General features: G+C 37.1%; 1 protein-coding gene across 4 annotated transcripts in view; it reads right to left on the bottom strand.

Moving 5' to 3' along the window:
* The window catches only part of CTNND2 (catenin delta 2), a 902,904-nt gene that overhangs the window by 784,375 nt on the left and 95,543 nt on the right, over positions 1-22,986 (bottom strand). The window lies entirely within an intron of this gene.

A 22,986-nucleotide genomic window follows, 5' to 3' on the forward strand; every position in this document is an offset into this window, starting at 1 on the left:
AGATAACTTTCACAGGTTTACAACTGATTTCTCTTCTGTGCTTAAAAAAAAACAAAATTTATTTGCAATTTTTTTCCCTTTGAATTTCTCCCCACTGAATCACACTTACAGTGCATTTGATCATACAGCATAGAATTGGTACACGCAACTCCCTCTACTTTCTAAATGCCTGTTGTTCAACAGAAGGTGCTACAAGAGTCCCCCCTTATCCGTGGGGGTTAGGTTCTAAGACCCCCAGTGGATGCCTAAAACCACAGCATTATCAAACCCTATATATACTATGGTTTTCTTCCTACACATACATCCCTACCGAGGTCATGGTGAACATTCTGTAGAGCATCTCTCATCACCCCTAAGTGAGAGCCCACACCTAGCAAACCTGTGAAGGTAGAATGTGAGGGAACACACGGAGGCGCAGTAAGGAATTAACAACAAGAACTAATACAGTAGAGTGATTACAACAATATTCTGTAATAGAAGTTTTGGGACTGTGGTCTCTCTATCTCTCAAAGTACCTTACTGTACTGCACTCGCAGGTCTTCTTGTGATCCTGAAGGATGAGAAAATGCCTACATGATGAGATGAAGCGAGGAGAGGGACACAGGCATTACGATCACAGGATGAAGCTACCAGTGATTACGAAAAGAAAAAAAAATTGTGAATTTGCTGTATTTAGAATTTCCTTTTCAGGAAATGACACTGAAGACTAAACTTAAACCATGCACTCATGAGGTCAAAAAAAATGACTACAGCAGAGTCCCCTAAACTCCCCATCCAGTACACCTTATGTCCGCTTGGAGACATGAAATCAAGAGTGTATATAGGTGTGTGTTTTTCATATACATGTTCATGCTTTATTACGTACTGCTGGACTATTTTAATAATGATTACATACCATCAGGGACATTTCCAAAAGAATCATTTGCTTGGTCCTAATTTAACCTTTTTTCATTTTTGGACTCTCCAGGGTCACCATGAAAAGCTCAATATCTTCACATATTTTGTTATCATAGTTCATTATATTAAGAATGTATTTCTCTCCTATGTGCTGATCTTTCTTCTGATTACACCCAATTCCCCAACACCTATGATGTTAATATTTTAGGGGGCTGAGAAAATCATGCTTCTGTTAATGCCTAACTTTAGAACCAAGGAAGAGACTGATGCAAGATTCTGGAAAATGGACATCATAAAATTCAGTTAGTGCTAGTCTAGTGGACTTTGGAGAATGTGCCCGACAGCTGTGGGCCAGAAGGAACGCTAATACTGAATAATGCTAATAACACACACAGCCAGACCAACTGAGGCTGTCTGGGGCCAACTTAGTGAATTATGAAGCAGGGCAATGGAGAGGTAGATCCCAAAGAGGAGAGAGATGTGGGATCAGGCATGTTCAGTTCTTTCTCCCAGTCTTCCCATTCACCCAAGGGATGATTAGAGAAGTAGCTGAGAGAAGTCAGGGAGATTACTCTAGTTGGTGTGCCTTCCTGTGGCAAAAGAAAGCCAAGCAGAAAGTTTCTCCTCCACTGCATACACATATTAAGTATACTGAACACCAGGTCATGGTCTTGATCTCCAGTAGTAACGGCCAAATACGCACTACTATTTCATTTAGGCAGCTCTTCCCATTTGCCACCTGCAATAATGTCTTCTGCTCTATTTCTAAAAAAATCCATTATCCTGCCTACTGCTCAGGAAATTCCTAGTTTCCTTCCCAGGGCCACCAAGGGGAGTGAAGGCCCTGGGTACCAGTGCCATAGTCCCAGTCCCAGGACTTCCTGGGTGATGGCTCTCCATGACATGCTGGTGGGGAGAACCCTTCAGCAGAGAAGCTAGAAGAGCAAAGGAAGAGGTCTGGAAAACCACTTAGACAGCAAGGCATTACAGCCACATTCAGTAGACGGAATACATACCATATCCACAGAGCTATGGCTGTGTAGAAAAACAGCTTACAGCTTACAGAAATCACTGGGGGAAATGTAGACTTTCTTTGGGGATAGTGGACAAATATGGAGCTGATTAACATTCATTGTTGTCTTGCTGAAAAAGACATAACCTCGGGCAAAATGATGACAAGAGTTGACAATGGGCAGAAGACATGAACAGACATTTCTCCAAAGAAGGCATCCAGATGGCCAATAGACATGTGAAAAGATGCTCAACATCACTCACCGTCAGGGTAATACAACTCAAAACTACAATACAAGGGTATCACCTCACACCTGTCAGAATGGCTAAAGTCAACAACACAAGAAACAACAGGTGTTGGCGAGGATGTGGAGAAAGAGAAACCCTCTTTCACTGTTAGTGGGAATGCAAACTGGTGCAGCAACTTTGGAAAACCGTTTGGAAGTTTCTCAGAAAGTTAAAAATAGAGCTACGCAATAACCCAGCAAGTGCACTACTAGGTATTTACCCAAAGGATACAAAAATACTAGTTCAAGGGATGCATGCATCCTGATGTAGATAGCCAGATTATCTACAGTAGCCAAATTATGGAAATAGCCCAAATGCCCATCAACTGATGAATGGATAAGGAAGATGCTGCGTATATATACACAGTGGAATATTACTCAGCCATAAAAAATGAAATCTTGCCATTGGCAATGACATGGATGGAGCAGGAGAGCATAATGCTAAGCAAGATAAGTCAGTCAGAGAAAGACAAACACCCTATGATTTCACTCCTATGTGGAATTTACTAAATAAAGGTATAAAAGAACAGAGTGGAGGCAAACCAAGGAACGGACACTTAACTGGAGAGAACAAACTAATGGTTCCCAGAGGCAAGGTGGGTGGGGGTAGGGAGGAAATGGGTGATTGGGATTAAGGAGCGTGCTTGTCATAATGAACACCAGGCAATGTATGGAAGTCTTGAGTCATTATATCGTACCCTGAAACTAATATAACACTGCATGTTAACCAACTGAAAACAAAAGAAACACTTAAAAAAAAAAAAAAAAAAAAAAAGAATTGACACACTCAGAAACGTACAGGACATCAAACAAATGTTCGTGGAAGTCAAAGGCTATTTAGCCACCAGAGTCACACTAAGAAATAGGTTCCCTAGTTATGACATTTCTCATCTCATCTGTAATTGATCTAACTATGCAAAGCATTTGTGAAGTTTACTTTTTCTTCTTAGTAGGCTGGATTGGGAGCATTTTAACATTTTTAATTAACAAAAAGGATTACTGGAACTCCATTTAAAAATTTTGACTGTTTATATTAGAAATCATTGGATTTAGTACAAATTCCCATCACTTAATAAAGGGCTCTCAGTGTGTATGGGGGGGGTGCAATCATGTGTATGCATGGCTGAATGACAGGGACTCAAGTTTGAAGATGAGTTAGGAAAGATTATTTCAAGGAAGATTATTTTTTGCATGATCTTTTATGTTTCAGTAAAGAAGAGTGAAAGTACATCCTAAAATGCAGTTGTATTTTGCTCTGGGAATATTTCCACTTCCCATTCCTATTGAGAATGTGTTCAATCTTAATGTACTTTTATATTGAACTATAAAGAATTAATATTTATTGACAGGGCTCTGATTAATGACTAATTTCCCAAGGAATACACAGTACATACTCATGTGTACAACTTCAAGCACACTGCTTTTGAAGAAGATATGTTGGAAATGCAGTGATAATTTGTCTTGTTTGAACCATATTTTAAAATATTTTCAAGAGGATTTCTTATGGCCACATCTAATTTTTTTTAATGGAAGTATAGTTGATATACAGTATTACATTAGTCTGAGGTGTACATCATAGTGACTTGATCTTTGTATACATTGTGAAATGATCGTCTCAGTAAGTCCAGTTACCATCTGTCACCACATAAAGTTAATATGATATTATTGATTATATTTCCCATGCTGTACATTACATGCCCTTGGATTATTTATTTTATAACTGAAAGTTTGTATTTCTTGCTGCACCCATCCCCCCAACTTCCCTCTTCACCTCTACTCTGGCTATCAATTAATCTGCTCTCTTTAATCTCTGAGTCTGGTTTTTCTTGGTTTTGATCGTTAGATTCCAAATGCAAGTGAAATCAGGTGGTATTTGTCTTTCTTGGATTTATTTTACTTGGCATAATACCTTCTAGATCCAACCATATTACTGCAAGAAGATATCATTCTTTTTCATGGTTGAGTATATATACACCATTTGTATATATACACCACAATTGTATATATACACCACCTCTTCTTTATCCATTCATTCGTCTATGAACACTTAAATTGTTTCCATATCTTAGCCAACATAAATGATACTGTAATGGCCATAGGGGTGCATAAGTATTTTTGAATTACCATTTTTATTTTTCTTAATAGATACCCAGGAATTGAATTACTGGATCATACAACAGTTCTATTTTTAGGTGGGATTTTTTTTTTCATTTTTCTTTAAATTTTTATTTAAATTCCAGTTAGTTAACATACAGTGTAACTTACTGGTGTAGAATTAAGTCACTGAGGAGCCTCCATACTGTTCTCCATAGCGCCTATACCAACTGATATTGTTACCAATGTACACAAGGACTCCCTTTCTTCCACATCCTTACCAACACTTGCTATAACTTATCTTTTTCATAACAGCCCCTCTGACAGGTATAAGGCAACCCCTTTTTGGTTTGATCTACATTTCCCTGATGATTAGGGATGTTGAGTACCTTTTCATGTGCCTATTGGCTGTCTATATTTGTTCTCTGGAAAAGTGTCTATTTGGATCCTCCACTCACTGTTTAGTCAACTTGTTTTTTTCTTGAGTTGTTAGTATTCCTTATATATTTTGAATATCAACCCCCACTGATATCTACAACTAACTTCTACCATTTGGTTAGTTGCCTTTTTTTAAGTTTTTATTTAAATTGAAGTTACTTAACATACAATGTAATATTAGTTTCAGGTGTACAGTATAGTGATTCAATGCTTCTGTACGACACCTGGGGCTTATCACAGCAAATGCAATTCTTAAACACTTATTTTATCCATTCCCCTATCCACCTCCCCTTTGGTCACCATCAGATTATTCTCTACAGTTAAGAGTTCGTTTGTCTCCACTCTTCTTTTATACCTTTGTTTTGTTTCTTAAATTGCACATAAGTGAAATCATATGGTGTTCATCTTTCTCTGACTGACTTATTTTGCTTAGCATTATACTTTCCAGCTCCATCTGTGTCATTACAAATGGCAAATTTCATTCTTTTTATGGCTGAGAAATACTCCATTGTGTTTATGTACACAGCATCTTCCTTATTGATTTGTAAATTGATGGGCACTTGGGCTATTTCCATAATTTGGCTATTGTAGATAATGTGGCTATCTATATCAGGGTGCATGCATTCCTTGAACTAGTAGGTTTTTTCCCAGATCATTTATTTATTTATTTGTTTGTTTATTTATTTATTTATTTGACAGACAGAGATCACAAGTAGGCAGAAGAGGCAGGCAGAGAGAGGAGGAAGCAAGCTCCCCGCTGAGCAGAGAACCTGATATGGAACTCGTTCCCAGGATCCTGGGATCATGACTTGAGCTGAAGGCAGAGACTTTAACCCACTGAGCCACCCAAGAGCCCCTGAACTAGTATTGTTGTATCCTTTGGGTAAATACCTAGTAATGTAATTGGTAGGTCAAAAGGTAGCTCTATTTTTAACTGTTTGAGAGCCCTCCATACTGCCATCAAGAGTGGCAGCCCCAGTTTGCATTCCCACTACGAGCACAAGAGGGTTCTCCTTTCCCCACATCCTCACCAACACCCACTTCTTAGGTTGTTGACTTTAGCCATTCTGACAGGTGTGAGGTGATATCTCATTGTAATTGTGAGTTATATATTCCTAATGATGAGTGATGTTGGATATCTTTTCACAGGTCTGTTGGTCATCTGGATGTCTTCTTTAGAGAAATGTCTGTTCATGACTTCTGACCATTTCTAACTGGACTGTGTAGAAATTCTTTTTAATGAAGTCCCAATAGTTTGTTTTTGTTGTTGTTTCCTTAGCCTCAGGAGACCTATCTAGAAAGAAATTGCTGCAGAGATACCAAAGAGGTTACTATACTGCCTGTGTTCTCCTCTAGGATTTTTATGATTTCAAGGCTCACATTTAGATCTTTAATTCATTTTCAATTTTTTTTTTTTGGTTGAAATAGGAATATGGTCCAGTTTCTTTCTTTTCCATGTTGCTGTCCAGTTTTCCCAACATGATTTGTTGAAGAAAGAGACTGTCTTTATCCCATTGGATATTCTTTCCTCCTTTGTTGAAGATCAATTGATTATAAAGCTCTGATAAAAAAAAAAATTGAAGATAATACAAAGAAACAGAAAAACATTCCATGTTCATGGATTGGAAGAACAAATACTATCAAAATGGTTATATTATCCAAAGCAATCCACACATATAATGCCATCCCTATCAAAATACCAAGAACATTTTTCAGCTAGAGCTAGAACAAACAATCCTAAAATTTTACAGTACCACTAAAGAACAGCCAATGGAACTTTGAAAAAGCAAAGCAAAGCGGGAGGCATCACACTTCTGGACTTCAAGTTTTATTACAAAGCTCTAGTGATCAGAAGAGTACAGTACTGACACAAAAATAGACACACAGATCAACAGAACAGAACAGAACAGAAAACCCAGAAAGGATCCCAAAACTGTTGATTTCCTTCACTATGAGAAGCTTTTTAGTTCCATGTATTTCCATTTGTTTATTTTTGCTTTTGCTGCCCTTGCCTTTGGAGTCAGATGCAAAACAAAAGAAAACATCATTAAGATGGAGAAGTTTACAGCCTAAGTTTTCTTTTAGGAGTTTTATCATTTCAGGTCTTACATTCAAGCCTTTAATCAATTTCAAGTTAATTTTTGTAGGTGATGTAAGATGGTGGTCCAGTTTCATTCTTTTCTTTGTAGCTGCCCAATTTTCTCAGCACCATTTAATGAGAGACTTTTTCTCCCCATTGTGTATTCTTGGCTTCTTTATCACAACTAACTGAGTACCTATACATGGGTTTTTTCCTAGCCTTTCTATTGTGTTCCATTGACCTATGTGTCTGTATTTATGCCAATACCATACTGTTTTGATTACTTCAGCTTTGTAGCATAGTTTGAAATCTGAGACCATGGTTCCTCTTTGTTCTTCATTCTCAAGATTGCTTTGTCGATTTGGGATCTTCGTGGTTTCAAGCAAATTTTAGATACATTTGTTCTATCCTATGAAAAATGCCTTTGGAAGATTGATAGGGATTCTTCTGAATCTGTAGATTGCTTTGTGTAATATACATATCTTAACAGTATTAATTTTCCAAATCATGAGCAAGGAATATATTTCCATTTATTTGTGTCTTCTTTAGTTGCTTTCACCAATGTCTCATAGTTTTCATTGTACAAGTCTTTCACCTTCTCGGTTTAATTTGTCCTAGATATTTTATTCTTTTTGATGCAACTGAATACAGTATTGTTTCCTTGATTTCTCTAAATATTTTGTTATTAGTGTATAGGAACACAACAGACTCTTGTATATTAATTTTGTATCCTGCAACTGTACTGAATTCATTTATTAGTTCTAACAGTTTTTTTGGTGGTCTTCAGGTTTTTCTATACATAGTAACATGTCATCTATAAATAGTGACAGTTTTATCTCTTTCTTTCCAATGTGAATGAAAGTCTTTTATTTCTTTTTCTTGCCTACTCGCTGTACCTAGGACTTCCAACAGAAAAAAGGTGAAGAGAGTGGGCATGCTTACCTTATTACTGATCTTAGAGGAAAAGATTTTAGCTTTTCACCCTTGAGTATATTAGCTGTTGGTTTGTCATACGTGGTTTTTATTATGTTGAAGATAACTTCCCTCTATAACTATTTTGTTGAGAGGTTTGAAATCATAAATAGATTTCAAATTTTGTCAAACTTTTTTTCTACATATATCAAGATGATCATATGATTTTCATCCTTCATTTTGTTAATGTGGTATATTACTTTGATTGATTTGCAGAAATAAACCATCCTTCCCTCCCTGATATAAATCCCACTTGATTGTGGTATATACAATCCTTTTAATACATTGTTGAATTCAGTTTGCTGACATTTGGTTGAGGATTCTTACTTCTATGCAAATCAAGGATACTGACCTACAATTTTCTTTCTTTTTGTGTGGTGTTTTTGTCTAGTTCTGGTACAAGCGTTAAAATTGGATTCATAAAATGAGTTAGAAGCATTCCCTCCTCTTCTGGGTGCCTGGGTGGCTCAGATGATTAGGTGACTGCCTTCTGCTGGGGTCATGACCCCAGGGTCCTGAGCTTGAGTCCCACATCAGGCTCCCTGCTCCTTGGGGAGCCTGCTTCTCCTTCTGCCTCTGCCTTTCTCCCTCCCTCTCTGTCTCTCATGAATAAATAAATAGAATCTTAAAAAGAAGAAGAAGAAGAAGCTTTCCCTCCTTTCAATTTTTTGGAATAGTTTGATACAGGTGTTAAGTTTTTGAATGTTTGGTGGAATTCACCAATGAACCCATCTGGTCCTGGACTTTTGTTTGCTGGGAGGTTTTTGATTGCTGACTCAATCTCTTTCATAGTAATCAGTCTATTCAGACTTTCTATTTCTTCATGATTCAGTCTTGTACAGACTGTACATCTTTAGGAATTTACCATTTCTTCTAGATTGTCCAATTGTTGGCATACAATTGTTCACATTAGTCTTTTAAAATCCTTTGTATATCTGTGTTATCACTTGTAACTTCACTTTCTTTTCTGATTTTATTTACTGGAAATTTCTTTCTTTGGTGAATCTAGCTGGAAGTTTGTCAATTTTTTACCTTTTCAAAAAAACCAGCTCTTAATCTTGCTGATCTTTTCTATTGTCTTTTTAGTCTTGATTTCATTTATTTCCACTCTGATCTTTATTATCTCCTTCCTTCTTGTAACTTTAAGCTTCATTTGTTTTTCTTCTTTTTTTAGTTCCTTTAAGTGTAAAGTTAGAGTTTTTGAGATTTTTCTTAATTCTGGAGGTAGGCCTGTATTGCTAAGAATATCCCTCTTAGAACCACTTCTGCTGCATTCCAGATTCCATTAAGTTGCATTTCTGTTTTCACTTCTTTCTGGGTTATTTTTGTTTTTTAGTTTCTTCTTTTATTTCTTCAGTAACCTCATTGTTTTGAATTTGAGACTTGTTTTCTGACCTACCATGTGATCTATCATGGAGAATGTTCTATGAGCCACATCTAATTTTTAACTACTAACTGTAGTTAGTTTTGCTCAAAGATCGTCTACTTTTAAACCAATTTAAATTTTAAATAACAAGGTATTTAGAATTTCCACAATCTGGTTATCAATGTAATTCCTCTACATTAAATTAACCTTACAGCTTTATGTTCAAGACAATGCTAAGAATCCTTAGTACTCTATTCAAATTGACAAGAGCACTGCCTTCGGTATAGCAGATATCTACTGAAATAGATAAACATCACTGTAGGAAGGCCTTGCAACATCAAAAGAATATTAAACAAAGACACTTTATACACAGATATCTCAGCCCCTCAAAATTAACTGATCTTGTTAAAAAAAAAAAAAAAAAATCTAGTGCCTGAGCTCTAACCTAAAGTACTAATTCAGTAGTCTTGGACTTGGGCCCCAGACAATTCTGACACATAGCCAGGGCTGAGAACCATTAATTTATAATTTAGTAATAAAAATTTTCCTAAAACCAAGAGGATTCCTCAGCTGCTGACAGGCTTTCTACCATAGCAAAGTAAACTGTAGTAATTTTCCCTCAATACTGTACTGTTTCACGTTTTCCTGCTTTTGCTTATTCCTAGAATGTCCCCTGTTTCCTCATCGCCAATATTACTTCTGCTGAAAATGTTCCTTAATTCCTTTCTCCTCCTGGCTAGTCACATAAGCCATATGGCCTCAGGCTCTCCCCAGCACTTGTATACTGTTTTGTATTAACTTGGTTTCTCCCTAGTTCACCAGTTCTTTGAGGGAATTACATTCTGTTCATCTGAGGTATTTGTGTTTGCTGAAAATGTGAATGAAATAAGCTTTGTGTTAAATGATTATTACATTCTATAGCAAATGCACAGGATACAAGATGTTCTGTAAGTCCTAAGAGGTGACCCTGGTTGTTGTGAGTCAGCTCCTTGAACTAGACTTAATGACAAGACAGCGATGCCCTTTCTACAACTTCCATTTAGTAATCCAAAATGATAGATGCATGAGTAGGATTAGGCAAGGAGAGCAAAAGGCAGCTTTGGGGAGACTAAATTCAGAATTATAGGGCTTAGCTTCAAAGAGGGTAGCAGACAGCTGAAAAGCAAAGGAGGAAACCATGCAGCAGTCAGAGACAGAGTGCTCCTTTTTGCACATACTTGATAATTTGTATTTGTAATTGACCAATGTCAATTGTTATTAAGGAATATTTTGCTAGACTTGAGGTAGCAATTTTTATTTCCACTCCTGTCACTCAGTTGTCCAGTTGTTTCATGTTACTATTTTGAAGCAAATGGGTCCAAATTCCAATAAAATTGTTTGAGTAATCAAAAATGTTCAGAATGTTGATTTTTCAGGACTTGTTAAGTAAGCAAATAAGCAAAAAAATACACAAAGGCTTACATGATTTTGGCAACAAAATCACGTAGTGATTAATCACACATTCCAAGCTCTTTCAAACATTCAAAATGCTCTTTCTAGAGCATAATTCATTTATAAAAGCAGTTAACTTGCTCTTTACTTTTAAAGGCAAACTTTATTCACTTTTTAAAATTCACTTTTTTCTTTCCTAATATGTTTTCAAAAGTGCAGCATACTGTGGAGAGCCACCTGCAATGTACAACCACTGAGGCACATTATTCCTTTATAGAATTCCAACTCCTTCAGATTATATGTGCACTACCGATTTCATAGGCCGTCAGATGTATAGAACAAGCAAAGGTCCCTGCATCAATCCATACTTAAAACTAATAAAGTTTTATTATTCCTTGTTTTGGGGTGTCAAAACTGTACATTTAAGCAATATAACTAATACATTCTCCACAAGCCCAACATGTACTTTACGGTATGGGCATAGCCCAATTTGGAAATCATGACAGATATGGCCCACTTGGCAATGATGGTTCTACTTGGTTTACACTGTCTAGTCATTCCTAGGAAGGCTTTTTGTAGTTGTTCATTTTAATGCTCATATATCATATGGAATACTTTTTCTTTTGTAACAAATGGAATCATTTGAGATAAAACTGAAGTTTTATCTGAACCACTTATATAAATGGCTGACTTCCATGTCCTGCTCTGTAGCTTGCGTTGTTGACAACAATATATCTTGGGTATGGCAAGGCATACAGATCTAGCCCATATTTTCTTAATTGTAGAGTAGTATTCCAACAGCGCAACCAAGAGTTGTTGTCCAATTTTGACATCTGGATCACCAGGAACATCAGCTAAAAGCCAGAAACACGGCATCTCTAACCTCGTCCAGATGATAATGATGCCACTAGTGGAGAAACACTTCCTTAATCATTGATCTAGAAAGCTGCTGGAGAATGAGGAATGTGGATGTCAAATTTATTTTTTTTTAAGATTTACTTATTGATTTTAGAAAGAAAGAAGAGAGTGGGCAGTGGAGGGGAAGATGGAGGGGGAGAGAGAGTCCCAAGCAGACTCCATGCTGAGTGAGAAGCCCAATGCAAGGCTGGATCTCATGACCCTGAGATCACCCTGAGTTGAAAAAAAGAGTCCGACGCACAACCGATGGCACCACCCAGGCACTCCCGCAAATGTCAAATTTAAAATAATATTGCCAAAGTGCCCTCCCAAATGGCTATTCTATACTTTGAGTCTCAGAGTTCCCACACTTACAGCTAATCTTTATATCATCCAACATCAATTAATGCCAACTTGATGCCTGGAAAACTATATCCTTCTAATTTGTACTTTATGAATGTAAGCAAGGTTGAACATGTCTTCTTGTGCATACTGTCCATTTGTGTTTTCTTTTCCATTCCTCTTCACATTTTAGGATGTTTTATTAGTATATGTGACTTCTGAATATTCACTCATGGGAGTTCTTAAAATATTCAAAGTATTTATTCTTTGCTTTTATAAGTATGTCCCTTCATTAGCTTATTTTTTAGTCAAAAATTTATTTTCTTAGAGCAGTGTTAGGTTCCCAGTAAAAGTGAGAGAAAAGTATAGAGATGTCCCATACACTCCTTGCTCTATAACAGGCGTACCTCCATTATCAAGGTCCCCCACCAAAGTAGTACATTTGTTACAATGGTTGAGTCTATATTGACACATCATTACCACCCAAAGTCCATAGCTGACCTTATAGTTCACTCTTGGTGCTATAAATTCACCGGGTTCTGACCAATATGTAATTATATGTACCATTATTATGATATCATACAAAGTGTTGTCACTGCCCTCTGAGTCCTCAACGCTCCGCTTATTCATCCCTCCCCCCTCACTGTCTCCCTGGCAATCACTGATCATTTGACTGTCCCCATAGTTTGCCTTTCCCATAACATCACAGAGATGGAATTATTCAGTATGATGCCTTTTCAGACTGGCTTCTTTTACTTAACGATATACATTCATGCTTGCTCCATGTCTTTTTATGGCTCAACAGCTCATTTCTTTTTAGTGTTGGATAATGTTCATTGACTGAATGGACACAGTTTATCTATTCATCTACTGAGGGACATCTTGGTTGCTTCCAAGTTTTATCAATTATGAATGAAACTGCTTCCAACAACTGTGTACAGGTTTTTTGTGTGGACATAAATTTTCACCTCCTTTGTGTAAACATCAGGGAGCACAGTTGTTGGATCCTATGGTAAGAGTGTATTGAGTTCGGTAAGAAACCACCAAACTGTCCTCGAAAGTGGCTGTACCATTTCTGCATTCCCAACAACAATAAAAAAGAGTTCTTTTTCTACATCTTCATCAAAATTTAGGGTTACAATATTTTTGATTTTGGCCATTCTAGTAGATGTGTAATGGGATCTCATTGTTGCTTTAATTTGCGTATTCTTTTAAAAAAAAAAGATTTATTTTAGAGAAAGAAAGAAAGAGAGAGAGAACACAAGTGGACGCAATCAAGGAAAGGGGCAGAAGGAGAGAAAGGGAATCTCTAACAGACTCTCTCCTTGAGCATGGAGCCTGATGTGGGACTTGATCCCAGAACCCTGAGATCATGACCCAAACCAAAATCAAGAGTCAGATGCTTAATCAACTGAGCCACCCACTTGCCCTATCCCTTGATTTTTAACCTTAACTATGAAGACTTTTCTTCTGCAGAAGTTTTAAGGATTAATATGCTCAAATTTCTCAAATTTTATTTTGTTGTCCATAAAGACATTAAACATGCAGTTAATAAACATTTTCATTACCTTACCTAATTTTTAAAGATTTTTTTAAAAATTTATTCTTTTGACAGAGATCACAAGTAGGCAGAGAGGCAGGCACAGAGAGAGAGAGAGAGAAGGAAGCAGGCTCTCTGCTGAGCAGAGAGCCCGATGCAGGGCTCAATTCCAGGACTCTGGGATCATGACCTGAACCCAAGGCAGAGGCTTTAATCCACTGAGCCACCTAGGCACCCCTACCTTACCTAATTTTTAGGCTCTTAAAATACCTAGACCTTTACTCAACTCAGAATTTGTTTATGGTGTGCAGACAGAAATTTAATTTTACTTTTTTTCATATAGACAGCCAGTGATATAACATTCACAGGACAGCACTAACTGAAAAGTCTTTTCTGTCTATCCCTCGCAAATATGAAATTCTCATACATGTAGGAGTCTATTTCTACTCCTTGTATTATTGTTTTAAGAACTTAAGGTAATTCATGTTAAAAAAAAAAATAACAACAACAAAAAAAAAAAAAAAAACAGGGGCTCCTGGGTGGCTCAGTGGGTTAAAGCCTCTGCCTTCGGTTCAGGTTATGATCCCAGGGTCCTGGGATCAAGTCCCGCATCGGGCTCTCTGATCAACAGGGAGCCTGCTTCCTCCCCTCTCTCTCTCAGCCTGCCTCTCTGCCTACTTGAGATCTCTGTCTGTCAAGTAAATAAATAAAGTCTTTAAAAAAATAAATAAATAAAAATAAAATATAAATTTAAAACAAGCATAAGGCTTGTGCATGCTGTCTTAGCATTACTATAATGATCGCAGTAATCATCTGCATTGTTTTGCTTATTTACTTTCACATGTGATTTTTCTGAATCAATTTTTTTCCACTACTGAAAAATCTTACTGCAGTTTTTGAATGAAAGAGCATTAAATGTATATATTGGGAGGCATTCCTTCCTTCCTTCATATGCAAGGCTTCAATCGTGAGCCTTCTCATTCATGAGCTCAATATATATATCTCTTTCCTCTGGTCATTTTGGCTTGTATAAAATTTAGTATTTTTCTCCCAAGACATTTTGCATACTTTTGTTAGAATTTCACTCTATGTATCTATCATTTTATTGCTTTTATAAAGCAATTTTCTTTTCATATTTTCTGGTCATTTATGGCTGATACACAGGAAAGCTATGGCTTTTTGTTTTGAGATTGGAGTATCTTAGTGGACGCAGTCTATGAGTTATAAGAGCTTGTCAGTTATTCCCTTGTGTATTTTGGGTGTATAATTGTGAAGTCTACAAATAATTTCAAGTCTCTTGTTTCTCTCCCTCTTTTATCCCCTATGTTTAGGATTGCTTAATATCTCAAGTATAATTTTGGAACATTACAAGTAAAATAAGGCATGAAGTTGGAAATGTTTTTAATATTGCACTCCTAAATATGATATTTCTTATTGGAAACTCTTTGAGAAATTAAAGAATGTCTGTCTCTACTATGTTTTGCTAAGACGTGACTTTTAGGAATTTGTATTTATTTTTTCCCATTTTATTTTATTTTATTTCTTTTCAGTGTTCCAGCATTCATTGTTTATGTACCACTCCCAGTGCTCCATGCAATACGTGCCCTCCTTAATGCCTACCACCAGGCTCACCCAACCCTCATTCCCCTCCCCCACAAAAACCTCAGTTTCTTTCTCAGAGTCCACAGTCTTCCATGGCTTGTATTTATTATTTATTTATTTATTTTATTTAAGCCTAGGTGACACACAAAGCCACGCTGGTTTCAGGTGCACATCATAGTGATTCAACATCTCTGTATGGTATACTAAACCCTCTCCAACTACCTAGCTATCATCTGTCATCACACAGTACTTGTACCGTATCCTTGACTATATTCCCTATGTTCTAACTTTTATTCCTGTAATTTCTTTATTCCATAGCTTAAAACTGTAAGAGAATTCTCCTTTAATTATGATAGGGTGTTTTTAATATATTTTGGGCATCTGTGGAGATGGTCATAGGCTTTTCTTATGATTAATATTAATATACTAGGTTTCGTTAATTTTTTGATGTTAAGCCATCCTTGCATATCTGAAATAAAACTCACTTTGGTACGATTATTTTATATTTATATGATTAAATTTTATTTAGGATTTTTGCTCCAATGCTTAAAAATGAAGCTGAACTATAATTTTATTTACTGTTTTTCATTTCTGGTATGGGTATTGGGGTCCCATATTGCTTATACAAAATTAAATTTTTTAAAAAATAAACTATCGTTGGTTAACCAACTCAAGTTACATTGTAACTGGCTCGTGGGCCTTCTCATTCTCCCCCACCCAGACTGTGTTTTACCCACTTAGTGACAACTGTATTCTTATCACTGCCTGTTCAAAGAACATTTTAATATGCAGCCCAGAAGGCCTCTGGTTTGAATGGCAATGTCACACAGTTACAGATCTGATGTGGTCTATTACTGCTACGTGGACTGAGATCCACATTCTCCTCTGTAAAGTGGATGGATATACCTATTTGGAATACTGCTATAAGGGGTGAGTAGTTAAATCCCAGAGTGCCTGATATATACAAGGTTTTCTACAAATAATGGCAATCTTGGTTTTTTGATGAATGTAGACATAAATAGACAATTTTCTTTCAATATGACAATCTTGATCTTTGCATGTCGAGTGATGCATAGGGTTGACACAGGAAATGCACAAATATCACTCATAAAAAAAGCTTCCTGGTAGTCTTATGAGAATAAACTGGTGCTAGAAAACAGAGTCAGATCCTAGGGCAGTGGAGGGAATGAAAATCATGTGATAGGGCCAATAGCCCAAGTAGGCAATTATTCTGGACTGAATTGTGCACCCCACAAAGTATATGCTGGGAACTTATCCCTTCCAGTACTTGTGAATGTGGCCTTATTTAGAAATAGGATATTGGCAGATGTAATTAGCTAAGATGAGGACTGGAGTAAGGGAGGCTTTTAATCCCATGTGACTGGTATCCTTATAAAAAGAGGAAAGATGATGTAAACACTGCAACACACAGAGAGAACACCAGGTGATGACAGAGGCAGAGACCAGAGTGATGGGTCTATAGCCAAGGAACACATGGGGCTACCAGAAGCTACAAGAGACAAGAAAGTATCCTTCTTTAGAACTTCAGAGGGAGCCTGTGCCAAAACCTCTTTACAGACTTCAGTCTGCAGAACTCTAAGATAATAAACTTGTGTTGTTTTAAGTCACATAGCTGCAGTTACTTTTAATGGTACCCCAGGGGTGTCTTGTGGATCAGAATCAGGGAATAACTTGGAGATCCAGGCTGTCAATGGAATAAACCAAGAGGAAGAAGGCACAACACAGGCAACAAAAAATGCTGATTCTCAGTCAAATGTGATCTGAGCAAGACAAAAATAGGAACATGATCTGACCGGAGCACCGAGTAGAACAAAAGAGGAATGGCTAGAAGGGGGACAAAGAATACAACCATTTATGCCATAATGGCGAAATGTAGTCAAGAGTAACTAAAATTGTATCCGATGTTCATTAATTCACTTGGTAACTCGTTTAATTTTAATGGCTAGACTATATTTGATAATGTGTTTAACAAACATTGCCAAAGAAACACAACTTCTTAGGGCACCATGACCTTCAACAGGTCATAATCTCCAAGCCAACTCTGCCACAAACATAGTACACAAAAAAAGCATCTCAGGCACTGGGACTCTCTTGCCTTGTCACTCCCCTTTGTCCCATCAATTCATTATTGCCAAAGTTTCCAATCTGTAATTTCTTGGGTAGTGTCAATCTCAACCTCCAGAATTTCATCCTTCTCATCACTCCCTATTTTATAATTGATCATGAAATAGAAATTGATCATTAGTATATCTGATGGGACACTCCAGAGAAGCCAAATGCAGTCACGCTGGGTTCACTCTGGCCAAGCGGGATCAAAGATGGGCGCTGCGTGCCAAGAGAGTGGGTGACTGCATTTCATGTTCTACAAATAGAATTAATTGACTTGCTCTCCAAGTCATATGATGGAGCGATTCTACATCTGGGAATGAAACCAGAATTTCTCACCATCAGTTTTCTCTGGATCATGTGGTCTCAAAGTTTTTATTCTCCAGTGATCATCAATTTAAATGAGAGAAGCCCTGCCAAACCCAGCGCTCGAATTGCATAATTAGGAAGAACTGATAATAATTATTGTACTGTTCTACCCTCCAAAATCGCAGGACAATGCCAATCAATTCAAATACCAAGATTCAATGTTCTTGAAAACATACATGCGTATCTTTTTTAATTGTCTAAATGTATAGGTATTGCAAATCCATTATTAATGATTATTAGCACAAAACTGGTATCATCAAATTAGTTCTGACATGTATTTCGCTTTCCATTTTCAAATGATTCAAAAATATTGGTTAACTCAGTGAAAACACAAATATTTTATTATTACATGGTATGCAACTCTATGGGAGAGGAAAACGTCCTGAGACACTTCTTCTCTGTATATTTCTGTACAAGCGTGAAAGCTTTCAGAAATTTAAATATAATTACAGCAGGGGTCTAAGAGGAAGCATATCAAGGCCAATGAATTGAGTATTCAAGATATTATTCATGCTTGACATGGCTTTTTATAAAATTCTCACTTCTTGTCGCCTGGAATTTTGCTTATTCTTTCTTTTAATTATCAAATCCCATGGTTACTTCCACCAATAAAACAGCAATGTCCTCTTAAAAGAAGAATATTCTAGCAGGACACAATGCTGCTTTTGTGCTTCCATTTCCTCATTCCCTCAGGAAAGCTTCCTGGCCAGATCCCATTCACAGCCAATAAACTCTTGCCAACCAAGACTTGAAATGATAAACTAACTCAGGGATAAAATGCACAAGCTACATTTATGGGGGGGGGGGGGGGGAGAGAAGGCCACATTTGCAGAACTCTTTAACACATATCATGATTAACCCATGATGCACTTTAAGAAAAATTATAAATGCTTTGGATAGTTAAAAATCATTTTATGCAATCTATATATATATATTTTTCCCCACACAGTCAGTTACTGATACAAATTTCCAGAGACAGAGAATTAGACAACAATTTTGAGATTTCTTGTTTCATTAGGGTTGGGGATCCTTGGTCCTCACTCTAAACACACTCTTCACCAGGACTCATGGAAAGCGGTCTCTATGGGCCTCAAATCTGAATGTGCCTGTCCACTCGCTCCTTGTAGTCTCTCCTTTCCCGTCAATGGCAAATTCCATTTTTCTAGTTGCCCAGTCCGAAAAACCCAGACTCATTCTTACTTCACACACAGTATTGGTTATGGGTTACATCATATCCCTCTCCCAAATTCAGATGTTGAGTTCCTCACTGCCAATCCCTTAGAATGTGGCCTTATCTGGAAAGAACGGCAAGTGCAGATGTAATTAGTTCAGACGAGGTCATACTAGAGTAGCGTGAGTCTCCAATCCAGTGTGACTGGGGTCCTTACAGAAAGGACCTAGACACACACACTCACCCGAGGACAATGCCAGGTGAACACTGGAATAATTCTGCCACCAGCCAAGGAACTTCCAGCAGCTGGGAGAGAAGCCTGGGGCAGATCCTTCCTGATAACTTCAGAGGGAGCACAGCCCTGCTGACAGCTTGATTTCAGACTTCTAACTTCCAAAAAATAAAGGGCTATTGTTTGAAGTCACCTAGTATGTGGCACTTTGCTCCAGGTGCCCAGCAAACCAAGAGTATTCCATCCATCAGCCAAACCTACTGGCTCCACTTTCTCGTAAAATTACTTGCAAATGTTTCTTCAACCCGTACGGTTATTCCTAGATGTTACTTCCATTGAAGGAATTTTCACTGAAATAGTATCAGTTTCACCTTGACTCCAGTACTTTTTCTAAACTGACAGATCAGAAATGTGACAAAAGTTGGGAAGCTTATTGTCTTATAGCCTCTGCCCTCACTGGCGGACCACAGGGAAGCCTGTCCTTCCACGGCCGGTCAGCACCCAAGGCGATCCCACCTTCGGGAGACTGTGCTTTCATGAGCCCACCCAGGACCCTACTCGACCTTATTTACAGCCAAGTTTTCAATATTAATTGTTTTCCAAAGAGTTTTCCTTCTCAGACAGGAATGAGCAAACAAGCCAAATAAAGTCCTCAAAGTTATTAAGCACTATTACTTCTCGCTTTAATACATCCATTGGATTTTTTTTTTAATCAGTCTGTTGAGATTTTAGTAACTGAGCTAAACAGAAAAAAAACAGTTTGTGAACCGGAAAAACAACAGCTATGGACACAAGGCACGGAGTAATTAGGTGCTAAATTGTGCACATAGATGTTATGTGCTAACGCAGATCAGAGAAGCCTAGATCTATGAGAGTATGCCAGAGGACTCGAGTCTTGCTGTGTGAGGATGTATTTCTCTCTTTGGTTTGCTTTGACATCTGTAGACTCATCCCTGTTCAGAATATCTTAAAAGTATTTAGAACTAATTACAATATGGAAGCAAGTATTTAAACATCTTTGTCCACAAGGGATGCTGATTTTTCAACAGGATGTGAAGATGATAAATGGTAAACCAGTAGGGAGAGCAAGAATTATAAACACCAGTCATTTACAAAATTAGATTTTATCCCATTTTCTCCAGTGTATGCATGATTGACAGGAAAGGAAATAAATGTTAGGACCCAAGCAGGTGGGTTTTCCCTCTCTGTGTGGCCCCTAAGTCATTCTGGGTAAAGAATATCTACTTGGGGGCACCTGGGTGGCTCAGTGGGTTAAGCACCTGCCTTCGGCTCAGGTCATGATCTCAGGGTCCTGAGATCGAGCCCCGTGTCGGGCTCTCTGCTCAGCAGGGAGTCTGCTTCCCCCTCCCTCTGCCTGCTTTTCTGCCTACTTGTGATCTCTCTCTGTCAAATAAATAAATAAAATCTTAAAAAAAAAAAAAAACAAGAATATCTACTTGGGTGTCCTTTTGCATGTGTAAATGCTTAAACGTCTGTATTCATGATTATAGAATCAATGCAGGAAAACTCATGTCTTTAGTCCCAGAGAAAACAAATTCACTATTATTCTCTTTCCAAACACGGTATTTCATATATTTCAGCAGTCTCATGTTTGCTCACAGATTTTTGACTTCCCTCCTTTCACAAACTCATTCAACGGGGTGCAAAAAACAAACAAACAAAAAAACAAATAGTCTTCAAAATAAATACTCACTTATTCTTTCATTAAGTCGTTCAGTTTGGAAGCAAAACCAGAGTGATTCTACTGTGCTAGACAACGCCCCACGGACTGTGATCCCAGGAAGCCCACATAGACCTAATGCCCACCGTTCTGGGAAATTTGACAGAGATAACGAATGTGAAGGCCATCTTTATTTAGAGAGTCAAGAAGATCTCTGGAGGAAGTGACATTTAAGCTGTACACTGAAGAGAACAATAGAGTCACCGAAGTAACAGGTGAGGACACAAACCAAAGGGAAGGAATGCAAGTCCGGAAGCAAAGCTTTCTATGTTTGAAGTGGATGCGATTGTATCCAAGAACAATGAGAAGCCCCTGAAAATGTGGGCAGCATCTAGGAAAGACAGGGAACTACATTCCCCACTAGAGCTTCCAGAAAATAATGCAGACATTAACGAACTTCTCTAAATATTTCAAATGCTTATTTTCTTTTATATTAGAATCCTTCTGCTTCAGTGAAAACCACTAGTCTGTGTGTGTGTGTGTGTGTGTGTATAAACTCACACCACCTCTTTTAATTACATTTTCTACAAATACAGAGGATTTATATGGTTGCAAACATCTTTCTGCATTAAGTATTTAGCTGAAAAGTTTTGCTTTAAAAGGTTTTGCATTAAAACAAACTGGATACATTCAATGCAGCATATAAAATACGGTATAAATCACAGAATATATTCATACCTCTGACAGTATAAATAATTGCTATTTTAATCTGCAGCATTTAAAGAAGGTAATAGGCAATTTCAGTCATAGATAAGAATGCTGTCTCAAAAATCAGAAATACCTGAGGTTAATTCTTACTTTTCCAATATTTTTTTTCCCTTACTGAGTGTTGAGTAAGTTAACCTCTATAAACCTCAATTTACTCATTTGCAAATCTTCAATGGATTACAATTTATTTGTAAATCTGAATAATAATGTAAAACTATTACAAGGGAGCATTTCTAAGTAATATAAATTATAAAATATATTACCCTAAATATTAAATTAAATAGGAAATTAGGCTTATGATTCAATATTTTCATGAAACAATTCATCTTAAATATGTGCACTAATTAGAATATCACTGACAAATATGGGCAATAGAAATTTATATGGAGATTAAAATAGCATATGAGCAGGCTAGCATATAGATTATATGTGCAGAAGGATGTGGATAAGCTATTTATTTTAAAGTATTTTAAAGAATTGAAAGATTTCAGAGAATTCTAGATTTTAGAGAATAGCTCAGAGGAAGAGAACAAATGAAAAATAGGTATGACATTTCATGCTCATGGGTTGGAAGAACAAATATTGTTAAAATGTCTATACTATCCAAAGCAATCTACAGATTTAATGCAATCCCTATCAAAATCTAAATAAATAGAATTTTTCACAGAACTAGAGCAAACAACTCAAACATTTGTACGGAACCACAAAAGACCCTGCCTGAGTAGACAAAGCAACCTTGAAAAAAAAAGCCAAGCTGGTGTTGGTGGTGGGCAATTATGGAGGGCACGTATTACATGGAGCACTGGGTGTGGTGCATAAATAATGAATTCTGGAACACTGAAAAGAAATAAAATAAGAAAAGAAAAGCAGGAGGCATCACAATTCCAGACTTCAAGTTATATTACAAAACTGTAGTAATCAAAACAGAATAGTACTGACACATAAACAGACTCATAGATCAACGGAACAGAATAAAATGCCCAGAAATAAACTCATGGTTATATGGTCAATTAATCTTTGACAAAGGAGGCAAGAATGTGCAATGGGAAAAAATTTCTTCAATAAATTGTATTGGGAAAACGGAACAGCTACATGCAAAAGAATGAAACTGGACTGTATTCTTACACCATACACAAAAATAAACTCAAAATGGATTAAAGTCCTAAATGTGAGATCTAAAACCATGAAAATCCTAGAAGAAAAAAACAGGCAGTAATTTCTCTGACACTGGCAGTAGCAACATCTTTCTAGATATGATTCCTGAGGCAAGGGAAGCAAAAGTAAAAATAATCTATTGGGTGGGCTGCCTGGGTGACTCGTCTGATCCTTGGTTTCAGCTGAGGTCCTAATCTCAGGGCCAGGAGAACAAGTCCCTTATCAGGCTCTGGGTTCAGTGTGGAACTGACCTGGAATTCTCTCTCCCTTCCCTTCTGCTTTTCTCCCCATTCTCTTTCAAATAAATAAATAAAACCTTTTAAAAAATAAAATAAACTCTTGGGACTCCACCAAAATAAATACCTTCTACACAGCAAAGGAAACAACCTACCAAATGGGAGAAGATATTTACAAATGACATATCCTGTAAGGGGTTAGTGTCCAAAATATATCCAAAATATATAAAGAACTTACAAAATTCAACACCCTCCAAAAAAACAAATAATCTAATTAAAAACGGGCAAAA

Source organism: Mustela nigripes, chromosome 12 (genome assembly GCF_022355385.1).
Source record: "Mustela nigripes isolate SB6536 chromosome 12, MUSNIG.SB6536, whole genome shotgun sequence".
NCBI lineage: Eukaryota > Metazoa > Chordata > Mammalia > Carnivora > Mustelidae > Mustela > Mustela nigripes.